The following is a 9,521-nucleotide window of genomic DNA, read 5'->3' as shown; positions in this document are numbered from 1 at the left end:
CAGCCACCAAAACACCATTCTAATGCTAGCTTCTTGGTTTAGATCATCTTATAGTGGTTATATGCACATTGGTAATGGTAAGGAAAGCAAGCAGAAGGGCGTACAAAAATTCTACATTATAAGTCTAGGATTACTTTTTAAAGTAAAAACAAAAAAAGACATTTCAAGACTGCTTTCATTCTTCAACAAGCTCAAAACATTATGAAAAGCCAGGCATGGTGGCCCATGCCTTTAATATCAACACTTGGGAGGCAGAGGCAGGAGGATCTCTGAGTTTGAGCCCACCCTGGTCTATAGAGTGAGTTCCACGACAGCAGGAGCTATGTTCAGAAAAAAAAAGTCTATGAAAAGTCATAGTTTGCTAAAAATACAAACTATTGTTAATGGTAACTAAATGTAAACATAACTCATTTCTGAAAACATCCTTCTACTAGTTATAGTTAGCAATCATCTCTTTTGCCATAGTTGCTAACATGTACTTCTTATCAGTTTAATGACAAATAGTATTCATTACTCATTGACCTGTAATGATTCCTCTTATTAATGTAAATCTATCTACCTATCTATCTATCTATTGAGTTAAAGTTTTACTGTGTAACTGTAGCTGGCTTGGATCTTACCAGGTGCTAAAATTAAAGGCATGTGCAACCATGATGACCTTAGGTCTCTGTATTGGTAAAAAAACAAAAACAAAAACAAAAAACCATTTATGTGATACATACAAAAACTATGTGGACTTCTTTCATTAACTCTCAATTTTGTGTTCTCAAGAAACACTAGTGTCATGACTTAAGTTCTAGCTCTGGCCTTTGCCTTAATTTCTTTTCCTGTTATTGTGATAAAAATACCCTGATAAAAGCCACCTTAAGGAAGAAAGGGTTTGTTTTGTTATACAGTTTAGGGATATAGTCCATCATGAGGCAGGGAAGTCAAAGGAGCAGAAGACTGAAGCAGCTGGTCACACTGTGTTTAAAACCAGGAACTAGAGGCAATGAATGCTTGTGCTCAGGTCAAAGGGAACTCCAATCGAGGACGATGAGCCAATGGGATTAACGTCTAAATACAACAGCGATGAGTTATTAAACAATTTATTTATAATTCTTACAATTTTTCTTTTCAAACCTGGTTTTACTCTGTGGCTCAGGCTGCCTCTGAATTCACTATCGTCCTGTTGTTGCTTCCCAGGAGTTGTTAGGATTATAAGTATGCATCATCTATCAATTGTACTGTGACTTTCTTTAGTTTCATTATGATGCCACTTTAGGAACTCAACGACAAACATAACTAAGAAGTTCTCTCCTTTCTAGCAGAATTGTAAGCAGAAAATCAAGTACAGGCAAGAGCTGTCAATTGGGTGGTGATGAAAAGAGAATATCAGCCCAGGTTTCCTCTGCCAGAGCATGAGAGCTCTCAGGGAATATGTGGTCATAGTCAACAGCCTGCACTGAAAGATGGTGCCTACAGTTGGAGACACAGATGCGCTGTGGCCTGCTATGCTCATTTCCCTCAATTCTGTTAAGGTAGCAGAATTTCTTAGAAGCTAAAAATCAGAATGACAGTTGAAACTTTGTCCTGGATTTGGAAGATTCATTTTGTTCCCTGTAGTGAGAGTTTTGGTATCTTTAAAAAATCAGTTATATAAACATATTTTGGTTTTAATCCCAAGTGTGGGATACTGGGCTGCTTTTGATTGTCCAAAGCAGCAGACTTTGCCTTCTGCGGGCTCTGAGAGGGACGTTATCTTTGCCAGCTGTGGATGGTTTAATTTGCAGGACTCGAGAGGGAATAAATGTCAGATCCCAGAGAGGAACAGGGAGCTCTGAGAAAAAAAGAAGGCTGCTGTTTCTGGTTGCTGTTGTTGTAGTCTGATGAGAAGTTGGACATATGGAAGAACCGGCACGTCCCTAAACAGCAGGAAGTAGCTACAGAGAACTACGCCCTCTTCCCCACTAACCTTCTTTCTCTCCTATCTGGCGTTGGTGGGGAGGTGGAAGGGATTGGGGTGGAGATATAAGAAATTCAAAATAAAATAGATAAAAGTATGCCTACATATTTCAAATGTTTTTCTAGTTTTATGAACGTTTTCAGCATGAAACCTGTTTAGTCCTGAAATTTCATCATGTTCTGAATGGGATGTTTTAATTTCATAGATATAGTGATAAATGTCCTTACAGCAAACATTCTTCTTGATACAATGTTATAACAAACAGATGTTCAGTCTGGCCTCATAAATCTGTTGTAACCACTAACACATATGTCACTAAGAAGTCTTAAAGACTAGCCACTGTTGGGAAACATTAATGCTGTGTCTTGACTTTGCATACATGTACAAGGAATGCTCCTATCTGTATTCTTAATTCTGAGATGTGGCTTGTTGTTCATGATTATTTTAAAAAAGACTATGATATGATCTACTGGAAAACATACATAGCCTGGTGTTATGCAGAAATAAATATGCCAGACACCAGAGAAGGACATATAATATTATGTTTCCAATAGATCAGTGGATCAGATCACACAAGGCTCATGGGGAATCTAGGTCACTGATGAGGAAGAGAATAGTGAGTGGATAAGCTGAACCTGGCTTGTAGTACAAGCAAGTTTCCAGTTACAGGAAGAACTGCACCTAGCCCCTGACTCTTCAGGAAGCACCCTCCAGTACTTCATGTTCATCTTAACATTAATACCCAGCTTAAGTCTGGGTTTATTAGTTACGTCTAATTGACCTCCTAGTGAGATATGATGTCTTTGTGTATGGAGGTGTTGCATGACAGCTAGGTGGAGAGGCATAAAGTGCTTTTCCAAAAGGACTGAAAAACTCAGAAGAAAACAAGGACTCATCTCTTGACCTTTGCATGCTGTGCATAGTAGGCAGTAAAACTGAGCACTGAATAAACAAAGAATTATGTCTTCCTGGTCTTCAGTGTAAAACAGATAAATTCATAGGTCAGCCAAAGTTAATACAAACATTAACCCCCTGAAAAAAACAATAGAAAAGAATCTGAAAAAAATTAAGCATTTTCAAAAGAATGGAAAACTAAATGGAAAAAATCATAGGGTCATAAAGTTAATCAGGGATAATCTTTCTTATTAATCTTTCCTAACTTAGACATTAGAAAAACAAAGGATACTTTTAACTTAGTGTGGATGTGTGGGAATGTGAACATGTGTGCAGGTACCCAGAGACTTGAGAGGCATCAAATTCTTCTAGAGCTGGAGTTACAGGTTGTTGTAAGCTGTTCGATGTGGGAGCTGGGAACATGTGTCCTCTGAACAGGATACAACTTAATTGCTGAGTTAGTTTTCCAGCCCAGATTGTATTCTTTAAGTAATCAAATCATGTTTTGACAACTGGGAATACTTAGTAATCAATACGGTTGCTCTGCATCACAGTCCTTCCAAAGCCATCATTTAAACATACCATGAATTACTATGTTGCCAAGCTGATGATTTAGTGAAATACTCAAATTCTGCTGTTTAACGGAAACCTCGAAGGGTGGTATAAATAAAACTCTATATGATACCAATTCTATCCTTTCCTCTTATTTAGGGTAAGAGGTAAATTTTTCCTCAGAGAAGAGCTTATAAACTGAGACATCTGAACTGATTCTTTGTTTATGGTTGCATATCAATCCAGATCACTGATATGAAATTTTAAAAAATTAAAAGAACTCATTATAAGAAATTGCTGGTCATTTCTAATCTAATACCAGATAAACATTAGATGCACCTAAACTCTAGATTCTGTGAAACATTGAGATTTATCTCCAGTACTTGGGAAAAAAAATGAACATGATAACTTGGAACTGAAACCAGTATTAGCACACACACTGGGCACCTCACAAGCCACATGCAACTCTAGCTCCAAGGCTTTGAAGACACTCTCTTCTAGCTGCCTCAGGCACCCAAATATACTAAGATATATACACAATAAACAAACAAATAAACATACAACAACAACAAAAACAACAAAAAACCTCACTAGGTTTGGGGTGGTGACATATGCCTATAATTCCTGTACTCAAAGGGGTAAGGCAGAGCAGGCCATGGTGGTGCATTCCTGTAGGACTGGCAACTATGAGGCAGAAGCAGGCGGATCTCTGTAAAATCAAGACCAGCCTGGTCTACAAAGTGAGTCCAGGTCAGTCAGGGCCACACAGAGAAACCCTGCCTCGAAAAACCAACCAACAAGGGGGTGGGGTTAAGGCAGGACAAATACTCAAGTTTGAGGCCAGCCTGGGCCACATATATAATAAATTATGCATAAATCTGGGCTATGATTAGGCAAGCCAAATTGATGATAAGAAAGGAAATTAAATTTGGCCTATAAGTAAAAATCACTTTGGATGCTTGCAATATCTAAAAATTGTAAAAAACAAAAAAACAAAAATAAAACCCTGAACATTACTTATATAACAGTGAACCAAATTAGAACTAGTATTTGATCAATAAGCCTGTGTAGTTGATAGACTCTTCCCTTAGAAATAGCATCTGAGTCCCTAATACAGTTTGCACGGAGAGCTCAGGCCTTTCATGCAGCCAAGTTGGGGCGGAACATTCTATGGCAAGTTTGTCTCTTCTACTGCATTTCTGGACCTATGGCTATGCATTCCAACTGAATGTAACCCAAATGAACAAGGCAGGGAGGAATATGATCAACATATGCTGTATGAAAATTTCAAAGACCTAGTTAAAATGTCACAAAATACTAGAAGCTAGTTATCTCCCATATCCAAAACGACCTTCAGATAAAAGAAACCTACTGCACACTGTGGTCCTGTGGACGCACGTTTGAGTCTGTGTATAAGAAGTCGCTGGACGACGCTCACATTCTCTTGCTTCAGTGTGCTGAACAAGAACATCTGAAACTGAGAACACTGCTGGAATTCTGTCTATTTGCAAAGGAACAAATGTTTAAACTTGGTAAGTATATCTTCATGATTACACAACTAAAAAATAACGATATGACTACATTTTTCTGTCAAGTTTTGTTTCCTTTTAAACATATAAATGAATAGAGTATAAACTTACACACTAACTTATTTTTCCTTTGCATAAAATGTGAGGAATGTGAACCCTACACCAGGGAAAGCAGAACTGTCTTAAAAATAACATGTGATTATACTAAATGAGTATTAGCTTGGAAGAGAAAAGAAATACATCATGGTATTAAAATGTTCTGGTTTGTTTCTAAGTAACAATCTCTGTGGTCAAATAAACTTACATCAAGCCATCAGTGGACATAAGCAAGTTTTTTTGTAAGCTGGGATCAGCTGGAGGTTCATTGTTTTGCATAAATTGGGAATTACATTCACCAGTACCAAATCTGCATGTGAACTGCTGAAGACTAACTCAAGTAGTGTTCCAACACCCAAAAGAAAACAATGCGTTTTAAGTTGGAAGTCAATTGCAGGGCATCCCTTAGGGACAAAAGCTACTTTGCATATGTCAAAGTATTTATAAAATGAGGCTGGGGAGATGGCTCAGCCATTAATCGTTTGCCATACAAAATGGGGAGCCCAGTACCCACGAAGAAAGCCAGACTAAGTGGTGTGTGCTTGTAATCTTGGCACTGGGAAGGTGAAAACATGCATTCCAAGATTCACCGGCCAGACACTTAAGAGGCGCTGTCTTAAAACACAAGGTAGATGAGACCAGTGAGTGGGATGACACGTGATGGCGTGATGGGCCTCTACACACACACACACACACACACACACACACACACACACACGCAAACACACTTGCATGTACCTGCATACTTATGTTAACACACAAGCACACCCACAAACCCACAAAGAGAGTTATAAAACACCAGCACAAATCGTACATAGATTTATGTATGCAAGCTAAGAAACCATGTCTAGGACTAGAGGAATGAGCAGTGATTAAGAGTACAGACTGCTATTGCACAGGACTCAGGTTCAGTTCACAGCACCCATGTGGCAGCTTACAGCCATCTGTAACTCCAGTTCCAGGGATTTGTCCTCTGCTGGCACCAAGTACATACATGATACACATACACATATATGTTAAAAAACCCACTTATATATATAAAATAAAAATGAATGAATCTTAAAATAAGAAGAAAAGAAACCTTGTCTAGGCTAGCAACTAAATTAACTTACAATAATTTTACAAAAAAATTGACTACAATAAAGATAAATCAAAGGGTTAAAATTAAGACAAGCTGCTTCATCTTGTTAAATATTTATTTATTCTATTTATTAACATTTTCAAGGCTACAGAAAAGTTGAAAGAATAATATAATATGCAGTTCTATCTATATATCTATATCTACTTACAAATACCAATTAATACTTTGCAGCTTATCTAATTTGTCTTTGCTTCCATATATGTAGCTGTTCATCCATCTATGTATCCATCCATCCATCCCTTGCATCTTAATCTGTATCCACCCATTCATCTACTACAGAAGGATGAACCTAAGCCTTTTGGACATATTATAACATTCACCTTCAATACTTAAGTATGAACCACTTAAGAACAAGACTTCCTTATATTTGGGCCAATTATCATTTTTTACATAATAAATTCCAAAAAAATAATTGAACACTGATTGAGCACACCATCCATATTCAGATATCAAATGTCCCAGTGGGTCCTACACTGCAGAGTACAGAGTTCAGGACCTACATGAAGCTCATGGCCTAATATTAGGCATGATATTCTTTGCAGTAATAGTATTTGGAAACACAGACCTGGAAGCTAGCTTTACTCACCTCTCTTAGGTCCTCTCAAAGGAACACGCTGGGATATTTATTCAAAATACAATAATTTCTTGTACTGAATTCTCAAAGCAGAAACATATTTTAAGACCACAGCAGTTTTTGCGATAAAGTACCATGACCTGGGTGGCTTACAGAAGGAAGATTTACTTTGGCTTCTGGTTCCAGAGGAATAAGAGTTCATTCTGGCTGGAAGGTAAGGCAGCAAGTGAAGGAAATAAAGATGGAAGTTGGAGAAGAAACTGAGAGACCACATTCTCAACTACAAGCATGAATCAGAGAGCAAACATGAAGTAGGATGAAACGATACCCACACAAAACCTGTCCCAGGAGGTCTATTTCTTCTAGCTAGGCTCTACCTAAAAGGGTTCCACAATCTCTCCCAAAAGCGTCAGGGGAATCACATTATCAACTACCAGAGCCTATAGGAGATATTTCTCATTCAAACCACCACAGAGACAGTTAACAGTATTTCATATCCATGCTCTACAATAAGCTAAACTGTATTGTATAAACTTCTTATTATTCATAAACTCAGTTAGATCCATGTTAAATGACAAATGATGGCAATAATCCTTTCACAGACTGAAACCTCAAGCAAGGGAACAGGAGTGAGGTCTACCTCATAAATAGCCACTGCAGCAGTAAACTCATGAAGCTCAGGGCAGGGAGGAGACAGGAGATACACAATACACAGAGAACTCCGCCCTAGGCCTTCAGGGTGTTTTGCTGCATAGCATTTTTCAAGATATGCTAAAACTTTGGACTTAGCCTCACAATTTCTTGATTTTTTTCCCTTAAAAAGCCATATGCTCTAAATCCAGTTGCAGATCATACTGTATTTAGCTCATGTTCTATAGTTACAAATTCCTGATCAATGTGCCTGACTAGTCCTCCATGAGAGCACAAATACAGAAACAACCCATAAAATCTGAACCATCCCCAAAAGTTTTTCTAAGTATACATTAAATGCAAAACTCTAGGCTATTAGCCAACCAAGGCAGTACAAACCCAGTCTATAATTTAGGCATGTTAGAGGCTGAGTAAGGAGAATCAAAAATTGTAGGCCAGTCTGAGATACTTAGAGAGATCCTGTCTCAAAAGAAACGAAGCAAACCAAGCCTTGTGGTGTACGTATATGCACTCTAGGCTTCAGTGCTCTTGGCCATTCTTTTTTGATTTTCAAGACAGGGTCACTCTGTGTAGCCCTGGCTGTCCTCTAACTCAGAGATCCACCTGCCTCTGTCTCCGGTGTGATGGGATTAAATAACTGCACCATTATGCCCAGCATCCTTGGAGATTATTGAGATGTATGGCATACATCCTTGCAGCCTTCGATGTACTGTGAGGGCCCTGGACCTGTCATCTCACCCCATTTTCCTCCACAGAAATACAATCTTTTCAAGTTCTCTAAGAAAGTGAGAGAGTGCTAGACACCAAAACACAAAGTGCTAGCAGGCAACCGTGTGTGTCCACAGCCCACCTGTGCCACAGCTCCTACAGCACTCACCTTACCTGACACGGTTTCCCAGGCCTTTCCTTACTTTACCTTGTAAGTAAAGACTTTGACTTCTGCTGTCCATGTCTACACCAGAAGGACTAGCAGCATCTCAGAATCCTATGTGAGCACAGTATTAGCTATTTTTATTTTCATAATCATTAGTATATAGGGCAAAAACCTGCATTTTTATATAATTTTTAAGCAGTCAAAATTTTATGTTCACTAAGTAAAAAGAATATTACTTAAGTTTAGTAATTTATCTCATTCGTGATATAATATAACCACAACTTCTAAAATACTGTTCTAATACAACTAGTTCTTTATTTAATGTTTAGAGCAAACATAATGGAGAGGTAGGGGAAAACAACAAGACTGGTAGAAAAGAAAAAGACTCCAAGGACCTAAGAGGTTCTATTCAAAGGTGATTTTCTCAGAATGCAGGAGACACAGCATCCTAATGCTGGCCTGGGGAAGAAAGCTCCTCAGTCCCACCTTCCTGTACCCTGGGAGAAGTTAAGATATTCCCACCTAACTAAAATGCATTTGTATAATTCACAAATAACAAGATTTTAAAATGTTCATAACAATTCTTTAGAAGGTAATTAACTGTTGAATATGTTATTAATGTGTGGCGCATTCCTACAGTATATGCAGCAGTGAGAATGAACGACTGCTAACCACAATGACACATGTGACTTTAAAAGCAAAATGTTGAATGAAGAGAGACACATGAAGAATATATAATATGATTGCATGTGTATAAAGTTCAAGAATAATCTATGATGTTGAAATTAATTTTGTTGGGGATGATGAGAAGGGATTCAGTTTTTTTTTATCAAGAATTAAATTCATCAAGCTGTATTATTATGCTATGTTTACCTCTTTTAATATGTTTCAGTAAAATATTAAAATACAAAACAAGTCACTGTGCAGGACAAATTTAATTATACTCATGAGCTTCCTTTTTGTGACTATACTCTGATGGAATTCAGGCATCATTGTTCTGGGCACACGATTAACATAGTACAGTTTATACTTTTATCCTGTTCCCAATCCATCAAGTTAACAGATACATTTATAACTAAAATGCAATTAAATAACTGCGTATGAGTATCTACTGCAAATAAGACATTGCTGAGAAGGCTGTAGCAACACCTGAGACACAATGAATGGGGTATCTGGGAGTGCTGAGCTGCCTCTGATGTCAGATTTGAGGTTAAAAGACGAGTCTTTTACATATGGGAAGGAAGGGAAGATGAATACAAAACCAA

At 37.9% G+C, this 9,521-nt stretch overlaps 1 protein-coding gene across 1 annotated transcript in view; it reads right to left on the bottom strand.

The window, feature by feature from the left end:
• Positions 1-9,521, bottom strand: part of CENPP (centromere protein P) — a 193,280-nt gene that overhangs the window by 61,084 nt on the left and 122,675 nt on the right. The window lies entirely within an intron of this gene.

The sequence above is a fragment of the Acomys minous genome (genome assembly GCF_964271855.1).
Source record: "Acomys minous genome assembly, chromosome: 9".
In the NCBI taxonomy this organism is placed as follows: domain Eukaryota; kingdom Metazoa; phylum Chordata; class Mammalia; order Rodentia; family Muridae; genus Acomys; species Acomys minous.
This window is presented reverse-complemented; position numbering and strand designations above follow the sequence as displayed.